Source organism: Schistocerca nitens, chromosome 1 (assembly GCF_023898315.1).
Source record: "Schistocerca nitens isolate TAMUIC-IGC-003100 chromosome 1, iqSchNite1.1, whole genome shotgun sequence".
NCBI classification, from domain to species: Eukaryota; Metazoa; Arthropoda; class Insecta; order Orthoptera; family Acrididae; genus Schistocerca; species Schistocerca nitens.
The window spans coordinates 539,462,561-539,490,159 of NC_064614.1; the positions used below are offsets into that span (position 1 = coordinate 539,462,561).

Genomic DNA, 27,599 nt, shown 5'->3' on the forward strand with positions numbered 1-27,599 from the left:
CTGCCAATCACCCTGGTCTCAGACAATGGACCGCAGTTTATTTCGCAGACCTTCCAGGATTTTTGTAGGCGCTTCGGTATTCGGCACGTTTGCTCTCCCCCCTTCCATCCACTATCGAATGGGGAAGCCGAGCGCATGGTGCGCACTTTTAAGACGCAGATGAAAAAGTATGTGCACGAATTTCCTGCAGAGGAAGCAGTGACGTTTTTCTTGACGGCATACCGGACCACACCAATGGGCGAACGCAGCCCCGCAGAGCTCCTCCATGGGCGTCAACCTAGGACTCTGCTGCACCTCCTCCGGCCTGGTCCTCGCCAGTCTTCACAAAACGGAGTACCTGGCTTTCCACTGGGTATGTCGGTCTGGGCCCGTGGGTTTGGTCGCAATCCACATTGGATACCAGCGGTGGTCCTGCGCCGAAATGGCCGCCGGCTCTATACCTTGCAGGTGGGGGATCGGGTGGTACGTCGTCACCAAAATCAGCTATGTCCACGTTCGGGCACCCACCCTCCGACCTCTCGGACGCCAGCTTCCCCATTGCCGGCACCTGTATTGGTTTCACAGGGGACGTTACCTCCTCTCCCCGCTGTGACTCTGCCGCACTGCGATGGTTCTCAGCGTTGGCAGCCTCCAGTAGCTCCAGCACCGGCATCGCCATCATTCGAGATGCCCCAGCGAGAGCCGGCCCCCCTAGCAGGCCCGGTTTCTCAGGGGGCTAGTTCACCTGTGGTCATCCCTTCCCCTTCGTCCCCGCCACTGGGTCTTGCCCCTCCCGAGATGGAACAGGATCCGGAGTTAGACAGCTAGTCACCCGTTCTGTCCCGAGCTCCGGTTGGGGGACGACGGGGGCCTCTTCGTGTGGGTCACTTCCAGCCGTATTCGAAGGTTCCGGCTCGAGGATTGGCAGATCCCCTCGACTCCGGCCATCCAATGGATGTGGAGGTCATCGCTCCTGCCCGACGCTCCACCTTCCGACGCAGTGGATCACAGTGGCTTCACCCCCCGAAGGAGGAGGAGTGTAGTAGCCACCACAAAGATCGCGGGAGGCGCACATTGGCACGGCGCGTCACGGGCGGTAGTTGCCGCAAGTAGAGTCCCGTCCACCAGAGGGCACGCGAGAATTCGGACGCGACCTCTGCCGGCGTAACAACAAGAACAACAACAACTCTGGCAGCACGGGCCGTGCCCAGTCAGTTAACATCGGGCATGCCTAGGACACAGTCGCGGTCTACGCTAAGTGAAGTGCGACGTAACGTGAACAGTGTTACTACACCTACAGGATTAGATATACTATGCCTGTCTGAGCATCACATTGTTACTGATATGGATAAGGTAAATGTAAGTGGATATAAGCTCTCTGCACATGTAATTAGAGAAAATATGGAGAAAGGAGAGTTGCCATATATGTCAAAAGTTATCATTGTGCAAAAAGTATAGAAACAAAAAAGTTTTGTGTAGAGAAACATATAGAAGCATGTGCCTGTGAGCTTAAATTAAATAAAGGCACATTTATAATTGTAACTGTATATAGGTCCCCATCGGGAAATTTTCATCCATTTCTGAAAAATTTGGACTCCTTGTTGCGCTATCTGTCAGACAGGGGGAAGCAAATTATTATTTGTGGGGACTTCAATGTAGATTCTCTGAAAGAGGGTAATAGGAAAAATGACCTTGAAGTATTACTTGGTTCTTTCAATTTGACACCCGTTATTGATTTTCCTACTCGGGTGGTAAAGGATAGCAGCTCACTGATAGATAACTTCCTTATAGACCAAGATAAGTTTAACCAGATAAATGCTAAGCCTGTTGAGAATGGTCTTTCTGATCATGGTGCACAGCTAGTTACAATATATGACATAGCTCCATTCAGCAGTACTAAACAGTTCTCAAAAGTAGTACGTTCAGTCAACGATTCAACAATTGCAAATTTCAGGGAAAGCCTACAGAAGTTAGACTGGGATGAGGTGTACCGTGAACCTGATGCCAATTTAAAATATAATTTATTTCATGACACTTTTGTAAATGCATTTGAAAACTGCTTCCCCAAGAAAATAGTTAAATATACTCGTAATAAACCATGTAACAAACCATGGCTTACTAAGGGTATAAAAATATGTTGTAACCGGAAAAGGGAAATGTATCAGACAGCAAGAGAGAGTAATGACCCAGAAACTATCAAACATTATAAAAACTATTGTGCTATATTAAGAAAAGTTATTAAAAAAATCCAGAAGTATGTGTATCATGTCTGAAATCAGCAACTTTGATAATAAAATTAAAACAATTTGGAATATTATTAAAAGAGAAACAGGTCAACCAAGAGCACAGGAAGACAGTATTACCATCAAATTGAATGAAAACTTTACGAAGAAAAAGTCAGAAGTTGAAAATATTTTTAATGACCATTTTCTAAATGTTGTGGATATAGTAGGATCCAGGTGTTCATTAGAAGATGCTAGGCAGTTAATGGAAGAGGTCATACCTATGCAATTTGATACAATTGAAATCTCACTCACTTCTCCCTCTGAAATTAGGGAAATAATAAACTTGCTTAAAAGTAAAAACTCACATGGAATTGATGGCATTTCCAGCAAAATACTAAAAGCTTGTTCTCAACAAATAAGTAAGATTCTCAGCCACCTGTGTAATAGCTCTCTGGAACAGGGCATTTTCCCTGATAGACTGAAAGGGATAGATCTGATGTCAACAATTACCGTCCAGTCTCCCTTCTAACAGCTTTATCCAAAATTTTTGATAAAGTAATGTATTCAAAAGTAGCTTCACATATCTGTAGAAATGAAGTACTAACAAAATGTCAGTTTGGTTTCCAGAAAGGTTTTTCAACAGAAAATGCCATACATGCTTTCACCAATCAAATTTTGAATGATCTGAATAACTGAACACCACCCATTGGGATTTTTTGTGATCTCTCAAAGGCTTTTACTTGTGTAAATCATGAAATTCTGCTAGACAAGCTCAAGTATTGTGGCACGAGTGGGACAGTGCACAAATGGTTTAATTCTTACCTAACTGGAAGAGTGCAGAAAGTTGAAATAAGCAGTTCTCATGATATGCAAAGATCAGCACATTCCTCAAACTGAGGAACTATCAAGAATGGGGTTCCACAAGGGTCAGTCTTGGGTCCTTTGTTGTTCTTAATATATATTAATGACTTGCCATTCTATATTCATGAAGATGCAAAGTTAGTTCTCTTTGCTGATGATACAAGTATAGTAATCACACCTGACAAACAAGAATTAACTGATGAAATTGTCAATACTGTCTTTCAGAAAATTACTAAGTGGTTCCTCGTAAACGGACTCTCACTGAATTTTGATAAGACACAGTACATACAGTTCCGTGCAGTAAATGGTATGACGCCATTAATAAATATAGACCTTAATCAGAAGCATATAGCTAAGGTAGAATATTCAAAATTTTTAGGTGTGTCCATTGATGAGAGATTAAATTGGAAGAAACACATTGATGATCTGCTGAAACGTCCGAGTTCAGCTACTTATGCAATAAGGGTCATTGCAAATTATGGTGATAAACATCTTAGTAAATTAGCTACTACGCCTATTTTCACTCATTGCTTGCATATGGCATCATATTTTGGGGTAATTCATCACTGAGGAATAAAGTATTTATTGCACAAAAGCGTGTAATCAGAATAATAGCTGGTGTCCACCCAAGATCATCCTGCAGACATTTATTTAAGGATCTAGGGATATTCACAGTAGCTTCTCAGTATATACACTCTCTTATGAAAGTTGTTATTAACAACCAAACCCAATTCAAAAGTAATAGCAGTGTGCATAACTACAATACTAGGAGAAAGGATGATCTTCACTATTCAAGATTAAATCTAACTTTGGCACAGAAAGGGGTGAATTATACTGCCACTAAAGTCTTTGGTAACTTACCAAATAGTATCAAAAGTCTGACAGATAACCAACAAGTATTTAAGAAGAAATTAAAAGAATTTCTAAATGACAACTCCTTCTACTCCATAGAGGAATTTTTAGATATAAATTAAGAAAAGAAAAAAGAAAAAAACCAAACAAAAAATTATTAAAAAAATTAAAAAAAAACAAAAAATAAAAAAGTTGTTACATTAACTTAATTATGTTGTTAAATTAACTTAATTATGTCATGTATTGGAAAATTTGACTCGTTCCACATCATTACGAAATATCGTATTCATGATCCATGGAACTAGTATTAATCTAATCTAATCTAATCTAATCTAATCTAATCTAATCTAATCTTTCAGACATTAGTCGAGTCCATGCCACATTGTATTGTGGCACTTCTGCGTGCTCGCAGGGGGCCTACACGATATTAGGCAGGTGTACCACTTTCTTTGGCTCTTCAGTGCATAAAAAAATGGGAACCAATGGACTAGAAAGTATTGAAAAGCTCCTGCACGATTCATGGAGCACAAGTGTTCTCTTCACTTGACTGGAGATAGAGCTACTGGCAAATAGAATTTGATCCGTCCTGCAACATTACAGCCTTACTTGTGTTCTGTCGCTGTTAGGGTTTTTGGTGTTTGCTGTTCAGGCTTACCATTTCCTCTGCAGCCTTCATCAGAACCCCAGATCATGTGCTAGATGAGTCGTTATGCAAGTATGTCACGCATTATGTACACGAAATCTTGACAGCGGAAAGCACATTGGGGAACCACAATGTTGTGCTCTGCCACCTACTGATTACACTCTGTACAACTGAGTTTATGGTGAACTTGCAGAAATCCAAATTTGGGGTGCAAGAGATGAAATTCCTTTGCCACATCATCTCCAAGAATGGGATCTCACCTGACCTTTCAAAAATACAGGCCATTCGACATTTTCCGCAGCCCCCTACAAAAAAACAGCTGACAGGATATCTAGGTATTATCTTGGCCAAAAGCATAGCTACACCATGCCTTTTTGAACTCATGAATAGAGCAGCAGCTTGGACCTGGGACAATCAAACAGAAACATCAAGCATTAAAATCAACTCTAGTATAGGCATCAATACCTGCACATCTGGCCCTGCTGATTTCTGCACAGTAATGGTCAGTGTATTAACAGGGCTTGGGGTGGTTCTGTTTCGGGAGATGGTGCAAGATGGTCACTCATGCACAAGACCATTGTGCGTGGTAGCCGCATATTAAAGAAATCTGAATGAAACTACTCCGTCACAGAGGTGGCAGTCCTGGCCATCATCTGGGATTTCCAGAAGTTCAGATTCTTTTTATTTGGCAGGAAAATCACCATTCCAACGGATCACAAGATGCTGCAGCTTTTACTTATGAACCTTATGCATGGTACACTGGTACAATGTGTGCTTTTGATCCAGGAACTTGATTTATCAATACAATATGTCCTTGCAGTTCCAACATCATTGCAGGTGCTTTTTCATGATCCTCTGTGGACCTAACAGAAGGTGTGAAGGAGGATCTCGAAGAGAACTACTTTAGCTTGTACCATCTCAAAAACATTGTTTCTGAGAAACATGTGACAGCTTCACTAACTGACATCTTCGCTGAACAAGACAAGGATCCCGCATTGCAGGGAATGAAATGGTGTTAGTGTTAGTGAGACAACCCAGGGGTGAGACAGTTCTACCTCATCAGAAAAAAGATGCTATTTAGGCACAGGACAATAGACACCCAATGGTTGATCCCAGACACACTTAATGAGAAACTGATTTTGTTCATGTTCCAGAGCTATACACATTTTGGTGCAAGGAAAGTTTTTTTTCAAACTGAAAATGACATGCCATTTTAAGAATATGCAGTGGCGGATTTGCAAGATACTCGTGACATGCAAGGATTGCCGGAAGGCAAAACTGGCATCAACCTCAAATCAACCAATCCTTTTCCCTATTGTCCCATTAAAATTGCGGGAATGGCCGCAACTGACTTCCTTAGCCCGCTCCCAAGGTCGAGCTGAGGCTACTACTATTTGCTTATAATGACTGAACTGATCTCCAACTACAGTGTGCTCACACTGCTCAAAAGAGCGATGGGGAAGAGCATCCTGAGCGTATTTGAAAAGCATTTCCTCAAATAGGTAAGACTGGTTTGCAGAATAATTTCAGATAATGGGCCGCAATTTTGGGCGGATCAATTTGGAGGGGGGGCAGAGGGGGGGAGCTGTTGAGACATCACAGTATAAAAAATTTGGCATGTGTTCTTACACAATTTCCAGAAAGTTATCAATGAACTCTTGCACTCTGCCACTATGCTGCCACTGATCATGGTTTTGCGAAGCCAAGTGCCTCTGAATAAGATCAGTGTAGTGATTGATTTCCGGCCGCAATGGAAATTACCTAGAAGAACAGCTGAACGGAATGGACAGTGTTTTGAAAGGAGGATATAAGATGAACATCAACAAAAGCAAAATGAGGATAATGGACTGTAGTCGAATTAAATTGGGTGATGCTCTGGGAATTAGATTAGGAAATGAGACACTTAAAGTAGTAAATGAGTTTTGCTATTTGGGGAGCAAAATAACTTATGATGGTCAAAGTAGAGGATATAAAATGTAGACTGGCAATGGCAAGGAAAGTGTTTCTAAAGAAGAGCAATTCGTTAACATCGAGGAGAGATTTAAATATCAGGAAGTCGTTTCTGAAACTATTTGTGTGGAGTGTAGCCATGTATGGAAGTGAAACATGGACGATAAATAGTTTAGACAAGAAGAGAATAGAAGCTTTCAAAATGTGGTGCTACAGAAGAATGCTGAAGATTAGATGGGTAGATCACATAAATAATGAGGAGGTATTGAATAGAATTGGAGAGAAGAGAAATTTGTGGCGCATCTTGACTAGAAGAAGGGATCGGTTGGTAGGGCATATTCTAAGGCATCAAGGGATCACAAATTTAGCATTGGAGGGCAGTGTGGAGGGTAAAAATCGTAGAGGAGACCAAGAGATGAATACATTAAGCAGATTGAGAAAGGATGTAGGTTGCAGTAAGTACTGGGAGATGAAGAAGCTTGCACAGGATAGAGTAGCATGGAGAGCTGCATCAAACCAGTCTCTGGACTGAAGACCACAACAACAACATGGAAATTACAACACCAGGAAATCATACAGTGAGTGATAGATCGCATCTGATAGCAGAACACATGCCATGGTCTTCCATGTGGGGACAAAGTTCTTGTCAGTGCACACAGGCTATCTAACAAATAGCGGAAACAGGCCACATGTTTCTTTCCCTGTTTGTGGGTCAGTTACATGTGAGAAGGATTTTGCATTGAAATTTCTTAGAAATAGAATCCATCACAACAGAGAAAATCTATAGGCACCATCATGTAGTGGATGTCGAACCCTACCTGGAGCAGGTAGCTCGTGCTTTTAATACATAGGAAGCTGGTGTGCTGTGGCTACCTAGAAAATAAGTAAGTTTTTGTAAGAAAATATTTTAGAACAATTCATGTTTTATTTGTTTCATGATGTCTCTTTCTGTGGATTCCTTTTTCAATGGCTAAATGGTTCAAATGGCTCTGAGCACTATGGGACTCAACTGCTGAGGTCATTAGTCCCCTAGAACTTAGAACTAGTTAAACCTAACTAACCTAAGGACATCACAAACATCCATGCCCGAGGCAGGATTCGAACCTGCGACCGTAGCGGTCCTGCGGTTCCAGACTGCAGCGCCTTTAACCGCACGGCCACTTCGGCCGGCCTTTTTCAATGCATCATCAGTTAAATCATTATGTGTAATATTTGTGTTCTCTTGTTGTGATAGTCTTACAGTTCGCTTATGTAGCAATCTTGATAAGGGGACGGGGATGGGGGGGGGGGGGGGGATAAATGATAGGGTCTTTTGGCAATGTCCTACATGCTACACTGTCTAGCAGATAATTATGGTGATGTTTTTAGTTAAAGAGGTAAGAGACATTTGAGATGGCACACAGGTGCATGCATTTTCCTTTAATGAAGGGTGAGATAGGAAGTACTTTTGGGGTCAGTATTCACATGACATACACCCACACTACAAATATTGCAGCATGCCACAAGTTTCACCCTGCATAATAAGCCAAAAAAAAAGTATGCTTCTGTCAAGCTGGATAAGCAGGAGTGGATGAAGTCAACTGGAACATTTAATAGGGGAAGAAAGTTGTAGTTTGATCACCATCGTAGATGACATATAAGGAAGATTTGTGTGTGTGTGTGTGTGTGTGTGTCTGTGTGTGTGTGTGTGTGTCCATGTTGAAGATGATGCCAACCACCACAAAGAGTTAGGGCTGATTTTTGCCCATGTCAGAACATACCTGGACCACTAAGATATTAATGAGGATGATGTTTTGTGCCATCCACACTGCAGTGCACTGGGACTGCCAGCAATTTTTAAGAAGGTTAGGGACCCATTAAGGGATTTGGTGTTTATTCTGTGGCTGTCTGAGCCTACTGTACAGGCGAAATGATTAAGAGTTCATTACTGCTATCTACAACAGACATTAGGAACAACACCTGGGAATAAGGTATACTATTAGTTAGATGATGCAACTAAGCCTTTTTTTCATTATTTTCTTCCAAGTTATGTTTTAGTAGTTCATTGCAGGATGATATGCAACCCCACATTACTGGAGATACTTTCAGGTAACAGAAAGACCCCAGCAAAGCCGGGTTGGTGTTCCTCACAACAACATAGTAGGATAAGTGAATAGTAAATAATCACGATTGGTCAGCCAATATAGTGCAACAGTCGAAGGGAAAGCCACAAAGCAATGAGCTTGAGACATATCAAGGGACTAATATTCAATGTTTTTCTGTGCATATTTAGTAGTGACGCACGTGAGCACTGTTACTTTAAGATAAGTAGTACATATTGTTATGCATGCTTGCTTCAGGAATGACGCAATTAACTTAGATTTAATGGCATGAACAGAGGGGTGCTATTACTGTGTGCGACTAATTACACAAACCCTGCGTTACACAACAATAAACATGTGCGTGGATGTACAGATGAGTCATTGAGATTAGTTTCTTTTCCACATGTTCTCCTTTTTATTCCTTTCACTTCTTTGTGTGTGTCCTGTTTAAGTTGTAAAATTTATTTTTCTCATAGTAAATTCTCATATTCTCTTAAGTTCACCTTAACTCACAGCATTCTGTAAATAGTTTATGTAAGCTCCATTAATGCTAACACCCAATGGTGGTGTCACAAATTCTGCTTTGCCATCAAATTGATTTTCCTGATAAATTCAATTCTTGTTGAATAGGTCACAGAGATAGTACAGTTTAATTTTTTTTGGTTCATTTATCTTTTCTTTGAACAAAACAATATGGTAGCAATTATAAAGGCCAATTTGTTTAATTTTCTTCTTGTAAAGTTCATTGGTTGGATGATTTTCAGTAGGATGTATACTATGTTTTTGTAAGACATCAATGGCATGATGGTTGTCAGTTTGTATAAGTGTACAGTCAGAGGAAAGTAGCACGAGTACCGGCACTCACAAACAATGGTGGTATCACAACATGAAGTGAGGGATCTGTCTTCGCAAAAGGAGGACCAACTGGTCTCCAACAGCGTGCTGACTGCCCGCTTCCAATGAGGCATTGCTCTCCTGGTCCTGGCCCACATAGCAGGCTATGCAGCACATGTCTTCATAAGGGGCATTTGGCCATGATGTACATGACCTGCTGTAGGTAGGACATTCGTACAGCTGCTGTTCAATATTCCTGATGTCTCCACAAAATGTCACAAAATGTCACCATCAACAAATCAACTGAAGTTGCATGCATGCCCTTTCCTCACAGACTGAGAAGCACTTTCCATGCTACTCATCATGCACAATGGTGAAGCACGTAACAAAGTTTGATTGTTTCTTCTAGTAAGAGAATTCCTCTTTGATGTCTGGTTTGCCACAAAAGCAACCCAAGTTATTTCCTAGTGAGGTCTTACAGCAGTAATCACACAGATTGTAGCACAATCATGCACTTGGTTGACAATTAACAGCCTAATATCAAACCTGGCATTCCCGTGTTACACTATTACCAGACTATACAATCAAATCTGCCAAGAAGATGACATGCCTTGGTGTTCCAGTTGGTGTTGCCAGATGTTCCTGTCAGATGTCCTCAGCCGCTCACACAGTCCCACAAATTGTGACCAGAATATTCAATTAAAAGTCAAAATCAAAGAAGTATGCAGTGCTAACTCATTCAGATCAATCATGTGTCTATCTTCAAACACAGCCACATAACTTTTAAAGATTAAAATTGGACGTCACTGGAAGGCTTTATAGTTTTTTGTTCCTTTAATTGTTTTCATGGTGTTTTTCAAAGCATTCCTGTGCTAAATGTTGGACCTCACTGCAAGTCTTGATGTTGTATTTTTGTTGCTGCTTATTGCCTCACTTTTGTTACACTTAACTGATATTTTAGTACCGATAACGAAGGTATTACTTTGTCTCTTCATACGATTTCATCCACTTCTAAAAATGTGTTCATAAACCCATTTTATGTTCAGTGAAACATGTCACATCAAGTGTACATGTTTGCCATTTGTAAATGTGCTGAGTTTCCAATTCAGTTTTATTTGTCGACTTTCTGCCTGTACTGGGTATTGTTTACATGAGTGACTAGGAGAATGCAGCAATATAAGTAACCCACCCCTCTAACATTTCATTCTTGTAGTAGTTTCTTCCATTAAATGCATCTGCTCTTGACCAGGGGAACTCCATTTTCACTGGTACAAAAACAAGATGAACTTTCACACATTCTGGAAGAGCTGCCAGCATTTTGACTCCCTCATTTTCAAGATACATACAGTAAAAACACTGAATTAAATAGGGAAATAAAAGAAAACAGCGTGTCCACTATTTGCTGCTTTTCTCAAAAAGTGATATGTGATTGGATACTCCTAAAATCATTAGTATTCTCCTCTTGATTCTAATTTTCTAAAACTCAGCTCAAGAATCCTATTGTAACTGAGAATCATACCACTATTTGGGCATTATGAATACTCATTGCTAAAGGTTGAAAACTGAGGATGAGGTACTCTAGTTTTCAAGTTAATTTTCCTGTTTTCAAGACATACAACCAGTTAAAGACATATTATGTAGACATAGATAATAGATGAGCTAGTTTCTATTTCTATCGTAAACTATAAATGAATGTTAAGTTTTACTTTTTCTCCTTATAAGATGTCGCAAGTACATTGTTTCTATCCATAAAGAAATTCTTGCTTGCTTCAAAGGGGATTTTCTTGTAACCACTTGTGTTTATTTCACAATTGAGTTAATTCATTGGAGCTCAGCCGCCTAGAGATGTTTCTTTCTGATTCTTCATTGATTCCACACTCCGTATAACATTCCCAGACTAGGAATGGTGCCGTTCAGTAACATAAGTAATGTCCAATGACAACAGTGAGAAACTATCATACAGACCATATGGGGCAAGTCTCATACACAGAATGTACATACTTAGTTCCAATAGGCCAAACAACATGGTAACAAGTACATTACTGTCTCAGCAATGCTGTACCAATTCTTCTGCCATGTATTCGTTGCTCATTTCTGTCAGCACTGTTAGTGAAGTAGCACTGACCCTTTTCCCATTTTCTATAAAAAGAATTATTTCAAAGCAATGAAAATTAAACAAATAAAAATTACTTGTTTTTTTAAAGATATTTTTAAAAAAATTTACCACTGGTACGGCTAATTGATACTTAGGTTTTTTACTTGGTTATTAGTAAAAAATAAAAAGCAAATATGATGACTGAGACCAAACAAATACTGAAAAATGCCAATTATTCAGAACAAAAATACTGATATCAGTTCTACCTGGTTGATTTTTTTCCATCCCTAGCCTCCAGATACATTTCCTGAAGCCAAGTATGTAGCCAGTTGTATGTCTGCAAATTTCCAAACTTTGCTCTTCCCGTGGAAACACTGCGCAAAAACCCAGCAAAATGTTAAGAATTTCTTACCAACAAGTCTAGTTGTGGGAATTGAGCAATACTTGCATCCCTTTTCCAAAAAGACGTGTCTCTTTGGCAGATACATTTTAACTTTCTGGTGGAAGCTAAGGAACAGACTTCCAGATCCCGATAGGAAGACGACTTGCAATCACATCACATCGGCTCAGCCCAGCAATAATTAGCAGCTGCCACAGTTTGGCGCACCCCGACTTGTTGGCAACCACCTCAATGACAGTCACGGTGAGAACACATTTGCAACGTCCACTCTGTATTTTGGAAATCGTGATATATTGAAGAAAGAAGACTCCTTTCCTGGTTTCCATCTATTAGTCTTCTTAACTTGATCTATGAGCCATATGCACCAGTATGCAAGTTGTCCTGCAATCTAATTCCTGTTTCAAAGAGGATTTTTCTTGTAACCACTTGTGTTTACTTCACTATTGAGTTAATTCATTGGAGCTCACCGGCCTAGATATGTTTCTTTCTGATTCTTCCTTTATTAACTGCTCTGGTGTATGCTCTGTTCAAATTCATACCTATTCTTATGTAATTTTAAAGTTTTGCAATCATGGCTGAAAGCATAATTTGTGTCCATTGTGTCTGGGCATCATCTCAACTGTAATTGCCCAGCATCATGCTGGTGGCGACCCTAGCAACTATTCATTTTCTTGTCATTTTTCTGTTTTAATTATGGAAATTCATTCTCAAATTGTTTTATAACTTATACATTTATGTGTCATGAAATAAATCAAACAATGGAAAATCCAGGATGGACTGTAACCATATTATGAAAAGGATAGTTGCTACTCACCATATAGCGGAAATGCTGAGTCGCAGATAGGCACAACAAAAAGACTGTTACAAAATGAGCTTTCGGCCAACAAGGCCTTTGTCAAAAATAGACAAAAAACACACACAGAGTCTGGCTTCAGCTGCCAGAGACAGTGGACCGAAAGCTCTTTTAGTGACAGTCTTTTTGTTGTGCCTATCTGTGGCTCAGCATCTTTGGTGTATTGTCAAGTAGCAACTATCCTTTACAGAATATTGTTTATATGCCATGAGTAAGTTTTAGAGACTTGTTTGAACAAACATTAATTTACAGACCAAACTCTGTCATTCAGAAACCACTGAAGTCAATTATTCAATTGAAATGCCAAGGTCCTCTAACCATAAGCAATGGGTGAGGCCCCTGACAAGTTCAGGAACTTATCCAGTAATGTTTTCTGATATGCGTGGTAGTAGAATTTTCAAGTAGGCTATTAACTTCATGGGGGTAGTCTATCATTTTATGTGATCTGGGGTGATAGATTCAGTATCAGTCTAATCTGCATACCCACAGAGTACCTGATGAGCAATAGGTCGTGTTCACAGTACACTTGGCTTCTGGCAACTTTCTTTTGTTCATGCTGAAGATCATGTATTTCTTAACCAAACACCATTTATATAGCTAAGTGCTTGCTTTAGTGCATAAGGCCTCAGCTGCAATGTACCTGAAAGTGTCATTGGTGAAGCTGTTCATGGTTTTCTGAGCCTTCAGCGAGATAACAGTGTCATGGTGCACCTGCTTCAGCATTTTGTATTATGTTAGTACATAACTCCATAGCGTTTTTCCGTTAAGTTTAATAAGCACTACAGATACACATAACAGAGAATTTAGTCATCAATAATATATTCTCCTTCACTATTTACAGCACTTATCCAATGATGGGTTAACTTCTCAATTCTGTGACTGTGGAGATCATGTGGTTTTGGGGCGAAGCACTCGTCAAATCTTGTCTGAGTGCATTTTCATCCAGGAAGGAAGTTCTTTGAGGGCTGTTTGATAGTGTGTGGAAAAGGCGAAAATTTGAGGGCACAAGATTAGGAGAATAGTGTGGGTGCAAAATGACCTCCCAACCCATCTCCCATAAGTGCTTTTGTCAGTAGAGCACAATATGGTGTATATTATCATGGAGTAGAATCATTTCACAGTCTTCTTGATTGTTGTTCTTGGATTGTGTCTGCGAGACGTCTCAGTTGCTGACAATAAAATGTCAGCAGTGATGGTTATACCTCATGGAAGCAATTCGTAGTACATCACATCATCGCTATTCCACCAGATGCATAACATTATCTTTTGTGGATGCATGCAAGTCTTTGCACGGGGAGTTATTGATTTGTTTGGGTTCAACCATTCCTTTGTTTTCCTTATGTTAGCATAAAGATACTATTTCTCATCACCAGTAATGATACAGGATAGGATGGCCAGTGTTGTTCATGAGCAGAGGTGCACATATGGCCACCCGCTGATTTTTGTGATTTTGGTTTAGAGCATGTGGTACTCATACACTCAATTTTTGAACCTTCTCCAATGCACGCATATGTCTCATGATGGTGGAATGATCACAGTTAATCACTTTTGCCACTTCTCGAGTACACTGACATGGATTATTACGAATTAAAGCGTTTAAATGATCTTCATCAAACATCAAAGGTCTTCCGGAACATGGAGTCACTAATGTCAAAACAATCCTCCTTAAAATGAGAAAACCATTTTCTTGCCATGCTCTGTTCAACAGAATTATTACCATACTTGGCACAAATGTTTCTGGCTGCCTCCTCTGCTGCCACCCCTCTACTGAACCCAAACACAAAAATCTGTCAGAATGTTCTGATTTATCCACTTGGCACTCTATTTTCTAGTGTCCGCAGTTCCAGTCATTATCTCAGAATGACAAAATGCCAATATGTAAACTCAAATAGTAACAAAGAACTACAAATAAATAATGACAATCAATAAGTAAATCTGCAGCAACTGGTATACCAACATGTGATACACAACATGTGATACAAAAATGCTACAAACTTATGCACCAACCTAATTTTTGCCTTTAGAGTCACTCACTTCACTGAGTTCATATACACAGTACAGGGTAAGACACTGGATTTGTATTTTGTCCACATATTTTTTTGTCTTAAATCATCAAACAAATGTACAGGGCTATTACAAATGATTGAAGCGATTTCATAAATTCACTGTAGCTCCATTCATTGACATATGGTCATGACACACTACAGATACGTAGAAAAACTCATAAAGTTTTGTTTGGCTGAAGCCGCACTTCAGGTTTCTGCCGCCAGAGCGCTCGAGAGCACATGGCGACAGGAGCCGAGAAAGCGTATGTCGTGCTTGAAATGCACTCACATCAGTCAGTCATAACAGTGCAACCACACTTCAGGACGAAGTTCAACAAAGATCCACCAACTGCTAAATCCATTCGGCGATGGTATACGCAGTTTAAAGCTTCTGGATGCTTCTGTAAGGGGAAATCAACGGGTCGGCCTGCAGTGAGCGAAGAAACGGTTGAACGCGTGCGGGCAAGTTTCACGCGTAGCCCGCGGAAGTCGACGAATAAAGCAAGCAGGGAGCTAAACGTACCACAGCCGACGGTTTGGAAAATCTTACGGAAAAGGCTAAAGCAGAAGCCTTACCGTTTACAATTGCTACAAGCCCTGACACCCGATGACAAAGTCAAACACTTTGAATTTTCGGCGTGGTTGCAACAGCTCATGGAAGAGGATGCGTTCAGTGCGAAACTTGTTTTCAGTAATGAAGCAACATTTTTTCTTAATGGTGAAGTGAACAGACACAATGTGCAAATCTGGGCTGTAGAGAATCCTCACGCATTCGTGCAGCAAATTCGCAATTCACCAAAAGTTAACGTGTTTTGTGCAATCTCATGGTTTAAAGTTTACGGCCCCTTTTTCTTCTGCGAAAAAAAACTTCACAGGACACGTGTATCTGGACATGCTGGAAAATTGGCTCATGCCACAACTGGAGACCGACAGCGCCAACTTCATCTTTCAACAGGATGGTGCTCCACCGCACTTCCATCATGACGTTCGGCATTTCTTAAACAAGAGATTGGAAAACCGATGGATCGGTCGTGGTGGAGATCATGATCAGCAATTCATGTCATGGCCTCCACACTCTCCCGACTTAACCCCATGCGATTTCTTTCTGTGCGGTTATGTGAAAGATTCAGTGTTTAAACCTCCTCTACCAAGAAACGTGCCAGAACTGCGAGCTCGCATCAACGATGCTTTCGAACTCAATGATGGGGACATGCTGTGCCGAGTGTGGGAGGAACTTGATTATCGGCTTGATGTCTGCCGAATCACTAAAGGAGCACATATCGAACATTTGTGAATGCCTAAAAAAACTTTTTGAGTTTTTTTATGTGTGTGCAAAGCATTGTGAAAATATCTCAAATAATAAAGTTATTGTAGAGCTGTGAAATCGCTTCAATCATTTGTAATAACCCTGTATTTGATTACTAAAGCATGTAGCATTGGGACATGGTGTTCTTCATAAATGTTCCAAATTAGAAAGACAAGTTCATTTGTAATTATGGCATTGCTGACATGTGACAGTGCTTGGCAAAGAGGAACATACGTATGCATATGCTGAGAAAAAATTCCAAGAGACAGCTGCAGAGGAGGATACATAATTCACATTTGCTCACAACAGAAGGGCAAATTTTTCGGACATGTGGGGACGAAGCCAGTGGTGTCCATTCTGTAAGACTGATGAACATCTCTTTTCTCTAGCCCACCAGTGAAGTACTGTCAGGGAGGGATCCTGGGGTGGGAGGAACAGGCACCTGTCTCTGAGGCTATCTTCTTGCTTTCTTTGGCCACAGCATTTCTGATCTTTTTCCTTTCATATTTCCCTTTTTAGGCACCGAATCTATCTTTCCCTCTGTCCATATTCACATAGTCTCAATGCAAGACCCTTCCTTCTTTCCCATTTCCATTTTAAACTTCATTATTGGAACAGCTATGATTACGCATTCACCATTAAAAAGACCACACTCCTCGGATCTTATACGACAAAACAGTTGATTCAATTGCAATAAAATACCCATGTATAGTGCATTGCTTTAAAAAATTTTCCTTACATTAGCAACATTACACTGATATGAGGAAGAAATGGTTGAACATATGACAAACAGATGGCTGAGAAAGTACCATTTACAATGTGCTAACATGAACACTGAAATAACATTTATGACATGCTAACACGACTGCTAAAACAACATTTATGACTTGCTAACATGACTGCTGCAATAATATTTAGGAAACACTAACATAATGCAGTAACTGGCTCATTTCATTTAAAATCATCCAAAATAAGGAAATTTTGTTTCCCTCGTGTCACAGATGTTTGTGATAAATTGGTGTATGAAAGTACATAGTGAAAGAGGGATAAGATAATTTTTCTAAATTATCTGATCAAAACAAGTTAGGAGTCCATTTTGAAATGTGGGTCTTTTTCATAAATTGGCAATGGTAGGAAAAGTTGATTAAAAGTTTGTAACTACTGTAACTTCTTTGTTTCTGAATCAATTTTATTCAGTTTTGTGTTGTTGGGAAGATAAGAGGATTGACTATGATATAAAAGTATTAAAGTGTCGAAATTTTCAGATACAAATATTTACAAATCTGGAATGAAAGTCTTATCCACTTTTTTATTTTATTTTTTTAGAAGGGAGTTTGTTCTGTTTAGTGATTTAAAACGTACAGTAAATAATCTCCAATTTGCATAAAATACATTTGTAACATTCTAAAAAGTGTTCATTCTTTAAAGCAAGTCATCAATCAAGAATACTGTGTCTGATCCACAAGTATATAAGAGACTTGTGCTTGTGCCAGGAGCAGGCAACATCATTAAAATGTTTTCATAAAGGATCCAGCAAACTTCAGCATGCTGTGGCCACTAATAATCTGAGGAAGGTCCACTTGGTTTATTGAATTTGACCTTTGTACCTCTGGGTTCTTCAATAGTCTCTGGAATTTTTTCCAAGCCACCATTGGTTTAAAAAAAGATTGACTCTTCTCCCAGGAATGGTAGAACCAGTGTCATGTGATTTTTGTAACATGTCTGTGGATTTTGTTACCTCCTCTGTCATAACATAAAATGTTTATTTTCCTGAAATTTGAGTTTTGGCAAATGTAAACAGATCTTTTGGACTGAAAATGTGACTGTCATAAGGATTCTGTAAACTCTCTCTTGTTGCTAAATGTTTAACAGTGCCACAAACTACACCACATGCATTTTTGCCCTGACTATTGGCAAAAAGTTTGATATTTCAGTTACCCCATGATCATGCTCGTGATGGTACAAATTTAAAAAGTTTTTATATTGTGCAGAGCTGCCATCACTGATGTAATTAATAAGTTGGAAGCATGGTAACTGTTCCAGTATACTGGTGAGAGAGGTTTTCCTTAGTCTATCCCCAATGTTATTCAATCTGTGTACTGAGCAAGCAGTAAAGGAAACAAAAGAAAAATTTGGAGTAGGATTTAAAATCCATGGAGAAGAAATAAAAACTCTGAGAATGAGATTTTCACTCTGCATGATGTGAAACTTCCTGGCAGATTAAAACTGTGTGCCGGACCGAAACTCGAGCTCAGGACCTTTGCTTTCGCGGGCAAGTGCTCTACCATCTGAGCTACCCAAGAACGACTCACGCCCCGTTCACAGGAGAGCTTCTGTGAAGTTTTGAAAGTAGGAGACAAGGTACTGGTGGAAGTAAAGCTGTGAGGAGGGGGCATGAGTCGTGCTTGGGTAGCTCAGAGGGTAGAGCACTTGTCCGCGAAAGGCAAAGGTCCCTAGTTCGAGTCTCAGTCCAGCACACAGTTTTAATCTGAAAGGAAGTTTCAAAAACTTTGAGGTTCGCCGATGACATTGTAATTCTGTCAGACACACCAAAGGACCCGGAAGAGCAGTTGAATGGAATGGACAGTGTCTTGGAAGGAGGAAATAAGATGACTATCAACAAAAGCAAAATGAGGATAATGGAATGTAGTCGAATTAAATGGCAATGGCAAGGAAAGTGTTTCTAAAGAAGAGCAATTTGTTAACATCGAGTATAGATTTAAATATCAGGAAGTCGCTTCTGAAACTATTTGTGTGGAGTGTAGCCATGTATGGAAGTGAAACATGGACAATAAATAGTTTAGACAAGAAGAGAATAGAAGCTTTTGAAATGTGGTGCTACAGAAAAATGCTGATGATTAGATGGGTAGACCACATAACTAATGAGGAGGTATTGAATAGAATTGGGGAGAAGAGAATTTTGTGGCACAACTTGACTAGAAGAAGGGATCGGTTGGCAGGACATGTTCTGAGGCATCAAGGGATCACCAATTTAGTATTGGTGGGCAGTGTGGAGGGTAAAAATCGTAGAGGGAGACCAAGAGATGAATACACCACGCAGATTCAGAAGGATGTGGGTTGCAGTAGGTACTGGGAGATGAAGAAGCTTGCACAGGATAGAGTAGCATGGAGAGCTGCATCAAACCAATCTCTGGACTGAAGACCACAACAACAACAACAACAATAGAATGTGGTTGTATCATGCTACAAACAATCACTTACATGACACAGCAATCCCCTGTTTTAAAGAACACAGCAAAATGGTGAAGGGTGACTTGAATGTTCTGTAAGTGAAATTCTTGTAATGCATCTTGAAGCAAACATGTATAGTTTTGTGCAAAATGCATTATAATGTTACATGAAGTATCGGAGAGTGTTCCTTGGTAAATTTTGAGTAGTGCCTCTGAGATTTTAATATGTGATGGTGTTGTGTCAAGTTTTGAAGCTTTTGCATGAGATACTCAATAAATTCACTGAATGTCTTCATTAATGTGTCCAACATAGCTCAACCTACTTGGGCCCATTGCTTAAAGATAAATTTCAGAATCTTGTAAGGATTCCAGCTCTAGTAAAAAGTTATAGAGTTCATATTCTTAAGGACCCGGAGTACAGTGATGCAGCATGCACTCCTCGTTTTTCAGATTACAAAAAGGTTTTCTCTGAAAGTTCAGTGTATGGTCCTTTTACATGAGCAGCACACATCATCACCTTTACATTTTTGTGATAAATACACATACATGTATTATGCATTCCATGACTGTTCATAATAAGACATCCTTTTGGGCAAATAAATGGAAGGAACTTAAAACTCTTTGCCCTAAGCCCCCCCCCCCCCAAAAAAAAAGAGACTGTCTTGGAGTGAAGAGACTAATCATATAGGGGAGAGGGGTGGGGGCAAACAGTCCAAAACTCAAATTCAGGAGGGTCTACCTGGACACAGGTGCTCTTATCTTTGTCTGTGAGGAGATGGTAACAGTGGAATAGCTTAAGGAGATGGTGCCCAAGATATCTCTGCGGGAGGTGGTGAAGCTGCTGGTCAAGACAGTGGACAATCTGTTCAAGGCTGCAAAGGCATCAATTTTTGTACCAAAAATTCTCAAGGATTCTCCTCCAAAGACTTTGTTTGAGAAAATAAGAGCACAGAACCTTAAATCCTTGACAGAGGATTGGAGGGTAATCAACCAAAAGGTTGTACTGGACAGCCAAACTCTTGTGATGGAAGTCAGTGAAAAATCCTTGGCAGCAATGTGAGAACAAGACACGAAATTGTACTTAGGGTTCTCACAGGTTGGTTGCCGCCAGGCTAATCAAAGACATCAGAAGTGACCATGGCAGCAAGTTGGAGGCTGCAAGTGTTACAGGGTAAAACTGCAACACAGTAATGGGGCAACGGCCACACTGAGTCATCTTCTGGATGTGGCACTGATCCAGGAACCCCATCTATATTTGGGGGGGGGGGGGGGGGGGCAGTTCAAGCTTCAAAGGAACTGGAGGTAAGCTGATTTATACTAGAAATCTACAGAACTCCAGAACACGTATTTATGTTAAGAAAGTAATTTCATTCATGCCAATCGCGGACTTCTGTTTCAGGGACTTAAGTGACCATGAGCATCAAACAATGTGAGGAAGAAAGCATGAGCGAAATTGTATTGGCCTCAGCTTACCTTCCTTATGGTGACTGTACTACTACTCTCCAGGAAGTGAGGAGACTGGTAAATAGAACAGTTGGTCACAGCAGAATGAACAACTGCTGGTTAGTTGTGATGACAACGCCCGCAGCCTAGTGCAGGGAAGCAGCAACAACAATGGCATAGATAAGGAGCTACTCAAATTCGTACTAGAAAATAGTCTGGAAAGCTTGAATTACAGTAAGGAACCTACCTCCAGGAATATAAGAAGGGAAGAAGTAATTGATATAACTTTTAGACCCACACTGATGGGTAGTTACATCAAACAATAGTCTGTGGCAATGGAGCCATCCTTATCTGACCATGAGTATATTAAGTTTGAGGTTGAACTGAGTGTTGAATAGACCAAGGCCTATAAGAATCCAAGGAAAACAGACACACACTCATAGAGGAAAGACATAATTCACGCTTACCTGACGTCAGAACTTCAAGGAACCCGGTAGATTTTGAGGAAATGGCTCATGTAGTGAAAGCTGCCGTTATGGCCTCATACTAAGAAAACTGCCCAATCATTGACAAGTGCACAAACAGGAATGTACAAACAGGAATCCGGAAGTGCAAAGTAAGTGAGTAAGAAGCCTGTTTAACCATGCAAGGGAAAAAGGACATAGGCTAAAATATCAGGAGGCCCTTGTGAAACAAAACCTTGCAATAAAGCAAACAAAGCTATTTTGCTGGAAAAGCTATTTTGCTGGAAAAGCTATTTTGCTGGAATGCATTCTATGAGGAAGTGGAAGGTACAGCTGCTTGTGCTAAAGTTCATAAGATCCTCACTAGAACAGCAACTAATCCAGGAAGTATGTTAAGGAAGGAGGATGGTGAGAATACAAGGACAGCGAGTGAGATGCTGGATGTGCTCCTCAAGACTCACTTCCCTCGGTGCACTCCGTCAGATAACACAGAGCAGGAGTCTGTCCCAGAGAGACACTTGTTTAGAAGTAACCACAGGGAAAATTGGGAATCTGCCATAGAATGCTCTGACTTACAAAAAATCCACAGGGTGGTGGGAATGTTTCAACTGCTCAAGTTGCCAGGCCCAGATGGTATCTTTACAGTTCTACTGCAACAAGCAAAGTAGGATTTAATCAGACTCCTATATAGACTGTTTAGGGTCAGCCTAGCAGCAGGAATAGTTCCTAATGCTTGGAGGGCAGTGAGAGTTATTTTCATTCCACAGCCAGGGAGAACTGATCACAAGGCCAAAGATATGAGACAGTCAGTCTGTCCTCCATTCTTACGGGGGCATTACAAAAACTGATTAGTGTGCATGGTAGGAAGAAGAGGCTAGCTAAGGTTCCTCTACAAGTAAGCTGACACTCACATCAACCAGGAAAATCAAGTGATGCAGCACTTCACCCACTCACCAGGCGGAAAAAGCTCTATACTTTCACGAAATAGCTTTCTGCATCTTCCTGGATATTACAGGGGGGGGGGGGGGGCCTTTTAGCAATATGACCTTTGAATCCATGGTTAGGGCTGCAGAAGAGCGTGACAGTGAGACCACCATACACAGATGGACTAATACCATTCTAGGTAGAAGAAAGGTGGCAGCAACCATGCTGAGTGAGAAAATGGTGATCAATACAACCAGGAGGTGTCCAGAAGGAGGGGTGTTGTCTATTTGAACCTGCTTACTGTAGTCAGTCCTTGGTCTCTCTCTACAACTGTTATTCCCTTACATCCAGAACTAAATATTCCTTGATATCCAAGAATGTGTCCCATTGACCTTCATTTAATCATTTTGAACCATATAACATCTTTTATTGTAAAATAAAAGTACAGTCTGAGAACTCTTAATGTGACACCGCAGTCATCTCTATAGCATCAATAACCCTTAAGTTACTTTTAAATTTTTCTTAAAAACTACAGGACACTGAACACTACTTTTCATATTTTGAAACACAAAATCAAAACACTGGCTTGTTCAAAAGCTGTAAGAAATTGCAGTATTTGGTAAGCGCCAGGTATTATCAATATTAAACATCAAAGAAATCTAGGACGTCAAGGTCCAATATGTGACCAAAACTGGCTGATATGATATAGAAATAGTAATTTAGAAAAAATACCAATCAGGAGTGATAAAGCATGTGGGTCTGTACAAAGAGTTTTATAAACAAATAAGAAAAGTTATCATATCCACAAAGAAACCTAAATCCCAAAAAAAAAAAAAAAAAAAAAAAATTAAAGGACCTAAAATATAACTTTATTTGCATTATAGATGTATGAAATGCATCTCTTTCTTATGGTAAAGTGTGCAACTTTACTACTCAGGCTTCCATGTATACAATAACAGATCAAAAGATAATTGTAATACCATTATTAATGATTAAAATAAGCAAAAGAGTCACGGTAAATAAGTGAACATATTTCACGACCAACTCCAATCTAGCATAAAAAGTTATCTCTTTTTGCTACATTTGTGGCGATGAATATTTCATAGTGTTAAGTAATTCGTGAGTAATGTAAAGCACGCACATCTATGACGTTCAAAATACTTTAATGTCTCAAAATACAGCATGGACATTTCTATTCCTTCTATTCTGCAGAAGAATTTCTATTACTATAATGGGCAAGTGGCAGTGGACAGGAATTATTAACTCACGCCTGTAAAAAGACTCGTTCCACATCATTACGATTTAGCGTGAAAATGATAAGCAGAACAAGAAATTAACTAACTAAATATACTTTGACACATATGTTCAATAATGTTGCACTCATAAATTATATATGACATATTTGACTCATCCACGGACAGTGGAAAGAACAAAAAATTAATAAACGCTGGATGATATTTCTGACTCATTTTATCTATAAAACTGAAAGTACGAGTTGAAAATTACAGTAATTTATGAGCGAAATTATCGGTTCAATAATTATGTTGTATGTAACAAACGTAACATAAAAATACAAGTTGGATACAAATAATTAAACACTCTGATACTTACACGGCGTTAAAAGTCAGTATTTATATATCACTTCGTACTTCATATTTCAAATCTGAATCATATACGTGGTGGACAATTTCAAAAACGCATAACTACTTTCTCAGGCATTGCAAATCAATGTATTGACAGAGATTTTCACACTTCTAATAAAGTCATTATACAATTTCACTAAATTTCACACCGATCTCACATGACTAAGAACGTCTGTTTACACAATTGGTGGCCAATTATATGTTTACAAACAAACATCCACGGACAGGTTCTCAGCACCAAAAGCAGTTCAAAGATGAAGATATTCATTCTCTTACTTGACTACGATTTGTACTACTCGAGATACTGTCAAATCAATTGCGCTCGATTCCAACCTGACAGGACAAAACGGAACTAGAAAACATTCCACAATACATTTAAAATGGTGAATTCACATAAGCCGACAACGGAAAGAAATGAGACAGGATGGAATGAAACTTCATTGTTATTTATTCGAAATTAAATGGCTGCTCTAGAAATATACTACAACCCCCAACTTGTCGCTCACCTAGGAATCGCGAAGATAAGATCATAAGATTAGAATAATTGCTGCACGCGCAGAGGCGTTCAAACAACCATTCTTCCTGCGCTCCATAACTGAATAGTATAGGAAGAACCTCTAATAATTGGTACAGTGGAACGTACCCTCTGCCATTCACCTCACTATGGTTTGCAGAGTATAGATGTAGAAAATGGTATTTGGTGTTTTATTTATTTATTTATTCGTGTCTCTTTGATCCGGTATACAGTCGTAATTATACATGAGGACAGTACACTTACTTACAGATGGTAATAGATACAAATTATAATATTGTATAGGAACAAAACATGCTAATAATTACAAGCTTACGCAATTCGAATAGTGAACAGAAGCCTAAAACAATCAAATAATAAATTACAGTTATTCCACATTACAAGTTACAAATTTGATAAAACTGAGCGAAAATTTCCGTGCTAATGCAACCATGGAGGTATACCTCCATGAATGCAACACCACCTAAATCACAAGGCCTTACAACTCTCTGCCAGCAGGTAAGTGACGTCATCAACTTCAGGTATAAGGCCAGTGTCACCTCACCTACCCGTAGTAGCGCAGCCTAGGTGCCTGTAGAAATGTTATGTGGAGCCATGTAAATAACTGTTTCGGAGCTGTAGTGTTAGTGAGTTGAATTCCCTCGTGGAATCGTTTGCTTTTCTGTGCTTTTAAGTGTACACTGCCTGTAGTAGTTCAGAAGAGATCATCACTACGGTGAATAAGTATTGTGTTCCTGGTTGTGGCGGTAATTAGGATGAGAAGAAGAAGGTTCAAATTTTTAAATTTCCAACCGATGAGAATACGCGAAGGAAATGGTTATCTGCGATCAAAAGAGATAATTTCGTTAATCAAGCATTCTGTGGTGAGTACCTTTCATTTTAAGCCGTACTTATCGACGAAAGTATATGGCAGTTGAAGTTTGAGTATCAGTAAAAGTTTCAGCGACATGCGTGCAGTATATTATTTTTCACTTCGCAGGTCTGCCATTTGCACTTCTGCGAAGGTGATATATTGTGGGAAACACAAGCAGTAGACTGGAAAACTGGGGCTACGTTAACCGCACCACTAAGCGAACCGCAACTCCCAGAAAACGTAGTCCCAAGCAAATTTCCTAACTGCCCTTCGTGTATTTCGAAAGTGATGCCAAAAACTAGAGAATCTCCTTCTGAAAAACAGGAGCAAAGGGAAGCTTCTTCACTGACAGAAGACAGTATTAAATCTCTAGAAGAAGATAATAAGAAGTTTTCCTTAAATTCATTTCAAGAACTGGTAAAGAACCTTGACTCTGTTACTTGTAGCGAAAAGTGCTCAAAAGCAATGAATGGTTCATATATACTATTTTTTATGTAGACACTGAAATAACACCATATCATATTTTGTACATAATTATTAATCAGGAACTCAGTGTAAGCATTTATGTTAAGGGCTGTGAAATTACTTCCAAGAAAGTTCCAAAAACTATGAGTAAAATCCGTGATCTAGTCAATATTATAATATTTGTTGAAAGTTTAGTGTGAAAAAAGGAAGAAAAACATCTTCAAGACATCATTGTTGAGTTGTTAGATAACTTAGAATGGGAAATACGGAAGCGTCCGATCCCACCAGTCTGCTTTGACCTATGACGTCATAAATATGGCGGAAACAAAAACAAACACACACACTTTCCACAAGAAGCCTAATGACACTAACGGGACAAGCGCGGGAAATGGGGTGTTTTGGGTTGGGGGCAAACTAAATATAAACAAATTTAGACGCTTTGGTAGCTACAACTTGTAAGTGAAGAGAGCCATGCATGAATACCCACTCACATCCCCAGGGGTCGTAACACCTGCAACCCATAGAAGATAAAGATGCTTCAGTAGCTGATTAGTGTTTTTTGTCTTTAAAAAAAAAAATCTCACGGGATAGAACGAACAGATCAGAAAGATAAATATAATAAACTAAAACAGAAATTGGAGGAAACAGATAATTAAAATAAGTAATAAGTGTTTTTAAATTTAAAAAAAAGAAAAAAAATCTCACGAGATAGAACGAACAGATCAGAAAAGTAAATAAAATAAGATAAAACAGAACTGGAGACAGCCACACTCAAACCAAACACCATGACATCACACACAACACCCTTACGTCACAGGTCAAAGCCGACGCGTGGGATCGGACGCTTCTGTCGGGGAAAATTAAATCTGCTGTTGAATTCATAAGAAGCCAGTTTGTTAAGCTTTTCGCATTCTGAGAGATAAAGGTTTCCTCCCCATGTTTTAGTATTTGCTTCTTTGTTGGTTTTTATTTCAGGCCATGCTTACAGATTCATAAGCACTGAAAATATTATTCTGCCTCATCTTAGTACTATTAGAAACATCTGTGCAAATATTAATGTTGATCCTAACAGTCCAAACTTTCTAGTTACAGTAGCGAGAAAGTACCAAACCCAAATCATCACTGTTGTTTTGTGACGTTCATGTTAGATGAAGAACACATTAAGCCAGCCATGGACTACAAAGGAAGAAATTTTGTTGGTATGGCACATGATACCACTGCTCTTGCAACAACTGCTCATGTGTTTATGATGCAAGGTGTAATTTCATCATTTAAAGATGTTGTCCACATCTTGCCTGTAAATAAAATGACTGCTTACCAGTTGTTCAATGTAATAAAGTATTGATTAGGCTGGAAGACTTAGGTTTAAAGATTATTTGTATTTGTTCTGACAATAATTCAATTAATAGAAAAGCTGTTAGTAATTTTGAAAATATTCAACAGCTGTGAGTTCTGAGGCATCTTGTCACAGTTTTTGTGGCTCCCACCATCGGATGGTCGAGTCCCCCCTCGGGCATAGGTGTGTGTATTGTCCTTAGCATAAGTTAATTTAAGTTAGATTATGTATTATGTAAGCTTAGGGGCCGATGAACACAGCAGTTTGGTCCCATAAGACCTTACCACAAATTTCCAATTTCCACCACAACTTAGTACTACTTTCCCTTGTTTTATGTTATAGGCCCAGTACATATTTATAAATGCATCAGAAATAACTGGGTGAATTTGAAGGATTAACTTCTGACATTTTGCTTCCTCAGCTTTGGAAACACCTCTGTGAGAATGCAAACTTAATTTTCTGCAATTAGGTCCGTATTTGACATTGAAACAAACAAATTATTGAAATTTTCATATGGTTTAAATATGAAAGCTCTGTGGGCCTCTTCATTAAAAAATGAGAACATCAACTGTTTTTACTGGAGTTAGGGCCTATACATAACATTAAAAATTATGAAGGAACTGC

General features: G+C 39.5%; 1 protein-coding gene across 3 annotated transcripts in view; it reads right to left on the bottom strand.

Annotated features, from left to right (window-relative positions):
• LOC126253724 (PC4 and SFRS1-interacting protein-like) overlaps positions 1-24,020 on the bottom strand; it is a 40,913-nt gene extending 16,893 nt beyond the window's left edge. Inside the window, exons 1-2 of one of the 3 annotated variants that reach the window (XM_049955249.1) lie at positions 23,758-24,020; positions 7,329-7,383 (exon numbers count right to left, since the gene is read on the bottom strand). The gene's annotated coding sequence lies outside the window, so the exon portion shown is untranslated. Of the gene's footprint in view, positions 1-7,328; positions 7,384-11,426; positions 11,565-23,757 lie in introns of all 3 variants that reach the window. The other 2 variants (XM_049955250.1, XM_049955248.1) reach the window with 2 other exon arrangements.
• Positions 24,021-27,599: the final 3,579 nt, after the last annotated feature.